Raw genomic sequence first — 14,063 nt, 5'->3', positions numbered from 1 at the left:
AGTTGTGCTGGTAGTTTTAATATGGTCTTGCGTGTGGTGATTTGGGTGAATGCACAAAAGTGGGATTGCTAGGTTATAGGAGAGCTCTATATGGACTCTTTTGAGGAACCTCCACACTAATTTCCAAAGTGGTTGGACAAGTTTACACTCCCACAAATAATGCAGTAGGGTTCCCTTCTGGCCACATCGCCTCCAGCTGTTGTTGTAAAAATGGAATGCTTCAGTAATTTGCATTTGTAATCCTTGCACTGCTGCCATGCTAATGTTGTCTATATTGTTCCAATTTTAGTGTATGTCCTGCCAAATTGAGCACAGAACAGTTTTTTTTTAATCTCTAAAGTGCAACTGATTTTCTTAAACTAGACAATTAAAGAAAAAGTAAGTTCAAAAGAATTGTCGTGAAATTTTAGAATCATGTATTTCTTCCATAAGCACACAATTAAGAATAAAGTCAAGATTAACCTGTCCACAACAAAATAATTCCAGATATTTGTTGTTCAAGAAATTGTAGGAGGAGGAATTCAATTATTGTATACAAGGCACCTGCCATAATGAACACTGCAGCAAGTGTAAAGATTTGTTAAAGTTTTACTGTTTAAACATTTAATTTTGAGAATTTGCTTATATATGCCAAAATGAAGTCTGGCAGGTGAAAATACTTTTCCATAAACTATTTAAGATTTATATTAGCAGACATATACTAGTAAATATATACATTTCAGAGTTTATAGAAACTTTACTGAGAAGTTGCAAAGTCTTTGTCTAAAGAAGCAGAATGAAGAGTTAAGACTTTGTTAATTACACAGTTTCTGTTAAAACTTTAGGGCTTCCATACTTTTTATGTTAGCGAAGAACAAATGATGATATAAGCCATGTACAAACGATAAAATGAGCCATATATACTAATCATCGCCTACTCATCGCCTATAAAACTCTTGTTGAACATCATAAACTTAGCCAGTTTTAAATGTACAAGAATACGAGAAAATAGTAAAAATCTAATATGTAATACACTTCAAGTCCTGGAAACACTGGTAATTTTTTTACTTTATTAATCATTAATATTTAATTATTGGTTTTCTTTATTTGTAGCATTCTTTTTCTTGTACTATAATACAACTTTTTAAGTCATCATTAAGAGGTACTTTGAGGATGTTAATGGGATTGTCACAGCATTTTTTTATAGGTGCACATGAATTTACAAAGAACAAAATTAAAACAAAATATTGATTAAAAATTTTATCAAGCGATACCACTTGATGCACAGTATCACTTCCATCTTTTTCTGCTTATGTGGTGCTGAGTAATCAAACCCAGGGCCTCATGCATTCAAAGCAAGCACTCTACCACTACGCCACCTTCCCAGCACCTGAGATACTGTGTTTTAAAAAATCATCTAAACAACATTTGTTTTCTACTTTGAGTTATATAATGAAATATATGAATATCATTTTATATTTTTGTGAATTGTCATATTTCTAAATTTTTATTAACCAAAGCTACTTTATTCTTTTCAAAGTCATGAAATATCTCTGAGAGTTTACTTCTGTGAAGATTGTTTTAGCATTTATAATTTGTTCTGAGTCATTTTTATGTTTTATCAAAATTACTTTATATTTTATGTTGATGGGTTATCATACATCAAATACATTCAAACGTACATGTAGAATCTAAGGATAGCAGTATGAGTATTCTCATATAGCTCTTGTTTATCTGTTATGCACTTTCAGTATTATGATATTTCTCTCTCTCTTTCACTCTCATTTTCTCTCTTTCTCTTTCATGTTGCATGTCTGCTACTTAGAATTTCTGCTAGTCTACTATTATCTTTCAGGTTCCACTGGTTTTGTAGGAACATGATAGGGACCATCAGTTACCTTTGCATTCTTTAAGAGTTATAACAGTGACGTGATATTATTCTCTGTCTTTCTAAATGGCAAAACAACAGATCTAGGAATTCCTTTTCTCTTTTACCACAATTATAAATTTTATCTCATAGGAAACATTGGGATGAATATGATACTTTTAACCTGTGATCTAAAAGTTCTTTTTCTTTTACAAACAACCTTTTTATTTTATTATCAGTAAGTAACTACATGTAATGAAAACAAAGCTGTCCTATGGAAAATAGACTGAAGTTGTTCACAGGGATGAGAAACAAGGTAATGGGGGAAATGAGTACAAAGTGATACACATTATATACCACAGAACCTCAGAGCAGTTTATCATGTACACTTTGTGAGAATGACAATGTGCTGGGAACTGTAGGTTAAATCACTGAACACCTGATATATGTGTGTGTGTGCATATATATATATATATATATATATATATATATATATATATTAGCGTGTGCACAATATATTTTAAATGTATAGTTATTTATATATACATATATGTGTATAAGCCCTTATATGTGTACACATGTATGTTACTATACACACAAATGCACACATACTTATACCCATGTGTACATGAACACATGGAGAAAGACACATAGTTACAGCCAACACAAGTTTCACTAGTTGTTGAATTTGCCTTAGACGGAATGCTTAGAACCAAATATGTTGAAGATATATTGGTCTCTAAGAGAAATTTTGTCCTTCGTCTTATCTCTTAAAACTGGTAGGTTTTAAAAGATAAGATTCGACTTCAAATGTTTTCTTCTTTCTTGAGATTGCTTAGAACATATTCATAAGATGATTTTTTGTTCATTTGAATGTCCCTCCCCCCTGCTTTCACTGTATTTGATGTTTGTAAAATTTCTGGAGGGAAAGGGCAAAAACAAATCTTATAAATAGGGATACAGGTGGACCCATTGCAACAATGAGATGTACAAGTCGTTGTTTCGAAAAACAAACTTTACAACTATGGTGGGGGGGAGGATTGGGTGGAGGGAGGTGGAAGGAGTATGCGAAGGGATGAGAAGTTGAAACAAAGAGGAGGCAACAATACTTGATAAGAAATTTACTCGTTATATTGCCCATGTAATTGTAACTCCTCTGTATGGTATTCTACCAATTTTTTTTTTTAAAGCTCCAATCAAAGAAAAAAAAGAAAACCATACATTTTTAGAGATAATTGTCATCAGAAATATATACATATATCTAAATTTATGTGTAGAACAGTATACAATATAGTGAAACAAATATCATAAAACATAATTAAAAATTTAAAAACACATAAAACAAGTGCCAGTGACTCACGCCTATAATTCGAGCTATTCTGGGTAATGAGATCTTAGAATTTTGTTGAAACTAGCCTAGACAGAAAAGTACTTGTTAGATTCTTTCTCCAATTAACCACTAAAAACAGGAATTAGCTCTGTGCTTCAAGTTGTAGAGTGCTGGCTTTGAGCACTAAAAGGCTTAGGGACAATGCCAACAATTACAAACACTAACAACAAAAACAACAAAATATAGCACATTAATTTCACAAAACATCTTTTAACTGCTATGAACATTTCTTAGAAACATGAATACATGCACCTGGAAAATGTTAAGTAAAAATTATAGAATATTTGGTGCTGGGAAAGTGGCTCAGTGCTAGAGAGCTTGCCTTGCATGCATGAGACCCTGGGTTTGATTCCTCAGCACCACATTAGCAAAAAGAAAAAAGCCCAGATTGGTGCTGTGGCTCAAGTTGTAGAGTACTAGTCTTGAGCTGAAGAGCTGAGGAACAGCGCCCAGGCCCAGAGTTCAGGCCCGACGACCGGATCCCCCCCCCAAAAAAAAGAAAGTATAGAATATTTACGTCTATGTTAAAGACATGAATATTTAGATTGTTTAAGATATTTAGATAATGATTAGAAATTAAGAATAATGATAATATATTGAGACTGGTCTTTTATTCTATTTTACAATAGTAAGAAATGATATTTTAATGATTATATAAAATTACTCTTGTTTGGTATTGGAATTATAATAAGTGATAACCATTTTTAACTGATTTCCATAGGAAAGGATCATTTTCTTAACAGTATCAATTCTTCTGTAATTTCACAACAATTAAGAAAATTATTCCAAGGCTGGTTTGCTCTAAGACTGTAATTTTTTTCTTGTTCTAGTTTTCATATGTTGGTAGAAATTAAAATTCCAAAAATTCAATGGATGTTGGCAATCAGGAACATCTTCATAGATACCAAATTTGGAGTCGATTGAGTGGAATTGTTTTATTTAATATTTTCACAAATAAATCAAGATGATTGTCTATTTTGTTTCTTTTCACTGCTATTGCCTCTTAACCTGAGAATACTTTTTCTTCCTAGCAAAGTAGAGAAAAGCAATTGGATTGAACAAGTAACATATGGCTTTCATAAAATGCAGATGCATAGATTTGGGTCTTCTGTCATTTGCTAAAAGTTTCTTCCAGAAAAGGTTATCAATTACTCATAAGTGATGCATAATTCCTAGATATTCCATTTATCACATACACTTTTTGATTGAGTTATCTCTGCATAAACTCAAAACGATAGACCAAAAAATAAACAGAAATATCATCTTTTTTTAAAAGCTGTAGTTTTTTTTTAGCCAACTCCGAAAATATCTTTTCACATATTCTGCAATTTGTGTAAAGTATTTTTAACAATAGTTTTTATTTTTGCTCTCATATAATTTATATGCAATGTTTTATCTCCTTTTACTGTATACATTTTAGTGCTTTGGAAGTGAATTGTACAATCACAGGTTTTCCAAGCCTAATTTTCACAAACTTGCATTTCTTCAAATAGAAATGTTGTAAATTTTAGAACAGACATTAAAATAGATATAAAATTCAGTTACAGGAATTTTTGCAGAGTACATCCTCTATAGTGTGTCTTTTGAAAGTTTGTTTTGGGGGATTATTTCCAGGGTCTCACACATACTATTCAAGTGCACTGTCAATGAACTACATTCCCAGTCCAAACAAGTGATTTTACTTCTCTTTAATACATACATAGAAGTGTGATGGCTGGATCATCCAATTCTCTTTCACCTTTTGAAAACTCGAAAATTTGCTGCTTAAAATGATTGCAGTATTATACAAATCATTCTGATATGTGGAGTATATCAATTTCTCCACAAATGCATTACTATATTTTTGTCATTTTTTATATGATGATCATACTAGTGAGTTTTTTATATTTGTTCTTAGATCCTAGTGAGGAGCTTAATTCATATGCTCCTCCTATTTACTATTAACTTACATATGTTTTTTAAAAGCTATCCTGCAGGGAAAAACTTATATAGTGTTAGAAGGTGTAAAAGTACTTAAGACTCAGGACCATTGTAGTATTAACATTGTAGAATTGAAAAATACGTGTCCTCTATCTGTTGGATATGTTTTCACTTATTTCATAGAATTATGAAAGGTTATCAGTTGATATTAACCAGTTTATTATTGCTTTTCTTTAGCAACTAATACTTTCCATGTCAAATTTTTAGAAACCTTTACTGATTTAATGTCATGAATGTTTATAGGCTTTTACATCTCACATTTAGTTTGATAATCACTTTTTATTTTAAATTTTTGTATAAGGTTTGATGTAGTAGTCTAAAATCATTCTTTAAATCTATGGAGGCAATAGTGCCAATAAACCTATTTAAGATTCTATTTTTATTTCATAAAGTCATGGCATCCTTTTCAAAATATATTGACCATAAAACTAAGAATTTATTTCTAATAAATCTGTTACACTTTTCTATGTATCTGTTCTTATAGTAGAGATATGTTGTCTTCACTACTGAACATGGTAATAAGATTCAAATCTTATATGAGGGCTCAAGCTAAACCATTTTACAAGATTGTTCTGACTGACCTGTATTCTTTGAATTTACATATGAGTTTATTGAGCAGGTGGACCAATATTCTACAGAGATATCTAGATGTTTGATAGTCACTCATATTGTGTAGCTTGTGAAACACAAGATCCCAGATATTATATACAGAAAAATGTCTTTAGGCAATGCTTCAAGCAACTAAAACTAATTTAGGAATGAATTCAGATTTAGATAAGACTATAGCCTAAAAAATCTGAATGATAAAGACTTGAGCTGTAAGACATAGGGGAGTGAGAGGGGAAAGAATGATGGGCCACATAGGAGCTGTATGTCATTGGTATTGTGTTTCAAAAATCAAAAAGACTTCAGAGAAAAGAAGGAGGAAAATATTCAAAGTGACCTAAATCAAGGTTCTTTTGAATACACATAATAGTGTGTACTGAGAATCAGAGAAGGTGGGAAAAATAAAATAGAAAGTAAAACATTCTTTAGACCTCTTATAATGTAATGAAATTGTAATAGGAATATGATAATTAATTTCCTAATAAATAAGAGAAAGAATAGGTAAAATCTGAAGGCAAATACAATGAAGAGAGAAAATAAGCAAAGTAAAACCTTTATCAATAACAAACACAAGAGTATCGAAAAGGAAAGGCAGTGGAAATATTCTAAATAACAATAAAATAACATTAAAAATTGCTAACGTGAATATAATATAGTACACATTTTATTATACATAATTTTGAAAAAACATAATAGCAATGAAAATTTAAAAGTCATAATTAAAAACTTTGTGCATTATAACTATACGATATAGTTCAGTGGTAAAACATTGGCCTAGCATATATGAAATAATGGTATGATCTCCCAAGCATTACAAAGTACACAGAAAACACATGCACAAAAATACCACATAAACACACACACATACACACTACATACACACATTTGGAATATTGATATTATCATATTAAATAGAGGAAATTATCACAAATAGTAAAAGTAGGTTAATATATGAAATCATCATATTGCTTATACTATTTAAAAGTTTAATAAAAATAAAATAATCACAATATACTTGGATTCAGATGGATTAAGTAAATTGAAAATTAAGAAATAGAAGACATGAGAATTTTGCAAACAAGTTTTAAATAATAAACATCGTGAAACATATATCCTTTTGACAAAAGATTGATGTTACTGGTGTTTTAACTCAAGATTTAGAATATTATATCCAGGCACTCTATATCCCGCTATGGATGGATATATCGCTAATCCTTTTACTCTGGATATTTTTATAAAAAGGTCTCTTAGTTTCTCAGGCTCTCCCGAATTACAAACCCTTTTTGCAGTTCCTACCATAGCTAGAAAATGGAAGCCACAAATCACCATGCCCAGTTCAAACATTTTTAATTCAAGTACAAATATTTACAAAAGAGTGACCAGGTAATGAAGCCTTTCTTAATAAAGTATGTGCTTCTTGAAAATACAGTAACTATTTGTTACCTGGAACAATGTGTTTATAACTATAAGAACATAGATTTATTTAAATTCAACAACCATATAAAATTAGGAAAACAATTTTAAATATTCACATATTAAATATTTTAAAAGCAAAATATATGTGTCTGAATAATTTACATGTGTAAAAATCACGCAAAAGTAAATCAACTAATCCTACAACTCTTAAAAAATTACATTAAAGAAACAAAAGAAAATAAGTAATTATTTTCAAAATTTGACATTTAGAAAATGAAATGAAGTGCACACTTAGTTGACTTAAGTAACTGTAAACCCTCTGTATATAAATTTTTATAATAAAAACCGCATGAACAAAGAAGCAAAAGTACCCATTGATCAATAGCAACAGCAACAGCATCAGAAAGTTGTTTGAGTGTACAACAAAAATCGATGAGGGGGTATCAATGTTCCTTCCATAAGAATTGTACTCATTACCTTACTTAAGTAACTGTAAGCCCTCTGTACATTACCTTTACAATAAAATTAAATAGAAATTAAAAATAAACCAAATATTACACCTATTAAAAATTCTTAGAAGATATTGGTTAAAAACGTTTTAGGAAACTGCCCCAAGTATTCAAAGAATATACTTCGATGATAATAGTTAAATACTTAAATTTCATCAGAGAAGAAAAAATTTAAAAACTTTTACAAAGAAAAGTAATAAATCAGAATATATTACTATAATAAACATTATATGAATTTTCAGTGGTAGTCAAATATTTAAGAAATGAGGCAATATACCATTCGTTTCCACTTAATTAGTGAAAAAGAATTTTCTAGGTCTTTTAAATATATCATAATTTTAATGAAGAAACTATTCTGTCACATTATATGATAATGAGATAAAGATGATTTTAGAGCAAAGAACAGATTGTACTAAGTTTTTGGATGTAAATGTATATGCTTATTTTGATTGTGATAAATTGTGGGGATTTCCACTTGGGATATTGTTCTTGCTAGGATGGCACCATATCAGTGGTTAATTTTAATATAGGGGTTTCCTTTCCACAAGAACATGCACCTTATCTGTCCTTTGAGCCTTCTCATCATCAATAGCATCAGAATTGCACATCATCTTGTCTAGCTTCCTACCTTGGCTGGCCTGGATCCTGCAGTCCTTTAATCTTAGTCTCTAGGATAGTACAGGATGGTGGAAATGATCCAATGCACCCAGTTATAGATTGAGAAGGAAGGCCACTAAAATTTGGCCTGGGTTCTGTTCTCAAGCCTCCTCAGTAGTTAAGAGTACAGATGGGAACTTCTGGTGCAGAGCAGTAACAGTATTTTTAAAGAAATTAGACACATATATGACTTAAGCTTGTGATTATCGCAGGAAAAGAATAGAAGAGCAGTGAAGCATACAGGACAGGCAGAATTTTAACTAGCTACTATGAGGCTGAATCAGCTTAGCTAGCTACTTGAGAGGCTGAGATCTGAAGACCACTGTTCAAAGCCTTTCCAATCATGAAAATACATGCAATTATCTCCAAAAAACCAGAAGTGCAGCAGTGACTCAAGTGGTAGGGCACTATCCTTGGTCACAGAATCCTAGGGATAGTGCTCAGGCATTCATCAGGAATGATGAATGCATGCATGAGCACATGCACATGTGCGTGTGTGTACATGACAAGTGTGCATACACACACATACACACAAATATGTATTTCAATACAGAGTTCTTTATTTCTTACCTTGCTGTACTTTATTTACCTGTACTAGTTCACAAACTGACAAATTCAGCTAAGCACCTATTTACTACAACTCATTATGCTTTTATTTGACCCAAAAGTAAATTATTCAGGAGGTCAATTCATCTCCCTCAACTCTGTAGTGTTAGATGATTGTTTAGGTTCTTCCTATCAATATGATTTTGTGAAATCTTGCATAAAGCAGCATATTTCTTTCACGAGAAAGAATCCACTGTCAAACAATTAATAATAGGTTTTTCTCCTCCAGGCAAACATCTGTAGTTTTATTATCTTCATATAATTCATGATCTGTCTGTGTATGCCAAAGACAACTGTGAAAATAAAAAGACTCTTCTCAGCACTTAGCATATGTACACCATTCATAGATATGAAGGTGTTTAAATATTACTGAAATTGCTTTGGACTAAGTAATGTTCACCTTCACTATCTTGAGAAAGCACAATTGGTTTCCCAGCACTTTAGGTAAGAACATGAGTGGAAGAAACAAAAAAAAAAAGAGAGGAGCAACTCAACACATACTTTCAAATGAAAGAAAACAACAACAAAAAAAACACAAATTAATTCAGTATTCAAGAACCTGCAGGAAATGCACAGATATTTTAAAAATCAGCTATGATAAGCTTCTGAAAATCCTGACTATATGGGAGTGTACTGTTGTGAGGATAGTGGTTAAAGTCCAGACTGGCAGAACAATCTGTACACAATTCCAGGCAACTGTTATTCTAAATTCCAGGAAAAATAACACCAAGTGGACTGAGCCCAGGATCATACACAAGTAAGAATCCAGATTCTATCTGAAAATTAATCAGGATAATTTTTGTCTGGGAGCAAGACAAAATGATACGAACACCCATTTAGGAGAAACAAGACACTCAATTCAAACTCTAATATTATGGGTATTAAAGGAAAAAGCTATGGTTTTAAATAATTGGAATAATTGTAACATTTGAGTATTTGAGTGGAGAAAAATCCATGAGAGAGATAGAATGAACCCATGTTGCAATGTTTTCTACTTAAGTGATAATGTTATGTGGTACTCCAGACATAACAGTGTTACCTTGTAAATGAGCATGGATCTACATTTGGGTGATGGAAATACTCGATTACCCAGGGATAAATTAAATAGACTTTTTTAGGTAGATTGTAGTTCTTGGACTAAGAGCGTGGGTAATGTCCCTGAATTTTTTCTCTCAAGGCTACCACTCTACTACTTTGAGCCACAGTTCCAATTCTGATTTTCTGTTGGTTGTTTGGAGAAAAGAGGCTCTTTCCCAGGATGGCTTCAAACTATGATCACCAGATCTCAGCTTCCTAAGTAACCAGGATTCCAGGCATAAGTCATCTATGTTTTTAATAATTTAGTAAATTGTACAGTTAAGAAGTTATAAATTATCATTATGTCCTGTATATGTGTGTATGTATATATCAATGCATACAGATAGAAATATTTTAACATCTACTATTGCATCTATAGTAGATTTATGAAATCATCCTTCGATATAAAATAAAATGGAAACAAAAGTTAATGAGGAGCAAAAAAAAGGGAATTGTCACATGTTTCTTATTGAATGGAATATGTATTGCGAGAATCAGTTTGGAGAAACCACCTTTACTTTAACAAAATGGATAATAATTATTAATTCCAATCCATTTATTTGCTCGTATTGTGCATCCTCGCACATGAGTGTCAAAATCAAACCACACTTTTTGCCTTTATATTTATATCACCTGTTATAATTTAGGGGAGAGATGAAGCAATCAAATAAAGATTAAAATAATAGTAAGTGAGGCTATGAGTTAGAGCTGAAAAAGATTTCAAATATGATAATAGGTAATTAAATTACATATTTCTTACTTTATTGTCATTTCCCTCATTCCCACATTAGTAAAGTACATAGCAGGTTCTCACTAAATAATTATGAAAAAATGTTTTGAAAAAATATGGGCACCATGTGGTTTTACCTTATTGAGATCATTAGGAGGAGTTAATTTGTTTTTGAGGACTTGCAAAACTTTGTGATAGAGATGAAGGGAGTGATGTGCTTATTCTGTAAACTTGGCTAGACGATTGCTCCCAGAAAGATAGTGATGAATTTTTCCAAAAGGTTACAGTAAAATCACTTTCACAAATATGTTCACTGTTGCACTATTCACCATAGCCAAGTTATGGATGTCCTTTGGGGAGGAATGGTTGGAGAATGTTTGGCACATATACACAATTGGATTGCACCCATCCATTATGAAGACTGTTACATCATTTGCGAAGAAATGGATAGATCTAAAAATATGTTAAGTAAACTACGTCAGAGCCAGACACACAAAGGACCCACTTCTTTTGTGTATTTGGAAGCTAGAACTTTATGCAAGTTTACACAACAGTATTATCCAAACCATGCTATTTGCAGAGAAGTTAAATGGTGTAATTTCTTATAAAATTGAACTTTTAATCCTATAAAATGAATACCAGAAAACTATCACTTGGAAGATGTGAGGGGAAGTCAAAGGGAAGGAATGAAGAGAGCTATGGAGGAAGAGAGTTAAGGCATAGTATTCAATGCAGATAGCAGGAAACTAAAAAAAAAAAGTGGGGTGAGGTTTGGAAGAGTGTGGGAAAGTTATGTAAAGATCCATTGTACTTACAAACTGATTTGCTGAATGGAAATTCCTTCGTACAACTATTTAATAAAATATAATTAAAAACAATGGGGATATCTGCTCTTAAACTTTGTGCTCTTAAACCATGAATCAATATAATAATTTCCTCCTCAGATATTTTCTTTGCAGGTGTTTTTCTCATAATGACAGAAAAGTGAACAACGCAACGAATATTAATACAGCACATTGCATATCCTAAATAGACACAAAATAAAAATCATAGTAAAAATATTAGAATTCATCACATGATAAAATAACAGGTAGAAAGTATTAAATACTGCTTGTTTTTCCAAGCACTTTACCTATGGTATCTAATTTAGTCCTCACAATAATCCCATAAAGTGGAACTACTTCTATTTTTAATTCTAAGATGATGATATTGAAGACTTCTGAGTTGGAATTACTAGTACAAGATTGCACACATGGTAAGTGTTAGCTTGAGGCCCATTCCCACCATATCAAATAACCTCATTCTATTTTATGACTAAAATATCAGCACTCAGACTACTAAATCTAAGAAAATTTCCCAAAATTGTTGTGCACACTCTAATAATATTTCACTTTAACTTTGTTAGGAAATAGGTAACTAAGGTGGGTGCTGGTGGCTCACGTCTGAAATCCTACCTACTCAAGAGGCTGAGATCTGAGGATCATTGTTCAAATCCAGCACACCCAGAAATGAACATGAGACTCCTTTTTTTTTTTTTTTTTCTTTTTTTTTTATTGTGAAAATACTGTAAAGAGGGGTTATAATTACATGGGCAAGATAGTGAGTACATTTCTTATCAAGCATTGTAGCCTCCTCCTTTGGACTCTTATCTCTAATAAACCACTAGTAAGCCGGAAGTGGGATTGTGGCTCAAGAGGTAGAGCACTCACCTTGAGTGGAAGAGCACAGGAACAGTGCCCAAGCCCAGAGTTCAAGACCCACGACTGACCAAAAAAAGAAAAAAAAAAGAAAAGAAAATAAGTAACTGTAATATGAAAACTCCATGATCATAATCAATTTATACCTCCCTGCTGAAAGGAACTGCTAAACCATAACATTCTTGATTTCTCGCCCAAAATAGTAGAAATCATATTCTATCCCGTGACTCAACTCTGCACTGCCTGCGTACCACATCTCTGTTTAACACAGTAATACTAAAAGAATGACCTGTCCAATTCCTGATGGAAATAGACTGCAGATCTTATGGACCAATCATTTCCACATGGTAGCTCACCTAAGTTGGTTACCATTAGAAGCATTTTGATTGCTTTTTATACCCAACATTTTGAGGGAAATATATTACTTTAAAATGTTCTTAAAGCAAGACTGATATGAAAATCACATTTGAACCCAGATAAATATTTTACTTTTCATATACCCCAGAATGCAGTCTGACGTATCATTAATGTTAGGAATGAGAGGTTAAAACTCATAGACACCAAGACTTACGTATGAATTAAAGGCTAACTTGTGAATACAATTGGTTTAAAAAGACATCAATACTACTGCATTTTTTCAAAATGTCTTATGATAATGATAATGATGATGATAAACTATTAACACTTGAAAATTACTTATTTTCTTGGGAGTAGGACACAAAACACAAGATTAATCCTAATCATTTTAAAGAACTTTATTTATACTACAATTCACTCTTATAAGTATAAAGATTCTAAAACCAACTAAAGTACAGAGACACAAAGGAAATAATTTAACTGCATCATCAACATTCAAAGAACTGTGTTAATAGAAAACAAAGTTATACTAACAATTAGCTTACCAAATTCACTTACATTCTTTTATTCTATTTCATTTACATTCATAAAAATTGGGTTTTCATAAAATGATGCATAAAAAGCCTATATACTTCCATTTTCAGATCTTAATAATATTTATTTTAGAAATGTCTTTAGCTCTACAGTCAATGAACTGAAATAATACAGAAACAGTCAAAGGCTTTTCAGAAATTGCAAGACTCTCTCTGGGATGTTATTTATATTGGAAAAGATATTTAAAAGCCTTATTAGTTAAGGTTGCAATAGTTAATCCCACAAAAGAGCCATTTGTGAAGATCCCATTGCATATACAAATCAACTTCAAATACATCCACAATCTGGAGATGACACATGATTTTTGTTTGTTTGTTTTTGAAAGAAATATCTAACAAGCATACCCATAATACTTATTTTCAGTCAATAAGATGGGATATTCAAATGTAATATGGGGTTGATTATCTCTTAGTGAGAATAGGTATGATCTTACTAAGTAACTTATTTTCAACAGAAATCCGGAAACAGTTTATCCACCTTGTGTTTCACAGGAATAACCAGAGAGTAATACTTTTTGGTCAAGTCAGTCAAACTCACTTCATGAGTGTATCTTAAATATATAAACAATTTAAGAGGTCAAATTCATATTTTGTACTGA

At 31.7% G+C, this 14,063-nt stretch overlaps 1 non-coding gene across 1 annotated transcript; it reads right to left on the bottom strand.

Moving 5' to 3' along the window:
- Positions 1 to 206: 206 nt before the first annotated feature.
- Positions 207 to 313, bottom strand: LOC122095456. The gene has a single exon (XR_006145146.1). It is a non-coding gene; the product is annotated as a U6 spliceosomal RNA (small nuclear RNA).
- Between the last annotated feature and the right edge of the window lie 13,750 nt (positions 314 to 14,063).

This window comes from Dipodomys spectabilis, unplaced genomic scaffold, assembly GCF_019054845.1.
Source record: "Dipodomys spectabilis isolate Male_0828 unplaced genomic scaffold, ASM1905484v1 ptg000351l, whole genome shotgun sequence".
NCBI lineage: Eukaryota > Metazoa > Chordata > Mammalia > Rodentia > Heteromyidae > Dipodomys > Dipodomys spectabilis.
Note: the sequence above shows the minus strand (reverse complement) of the source record. Positions and strands in the feature narration are given on the sequence as shown.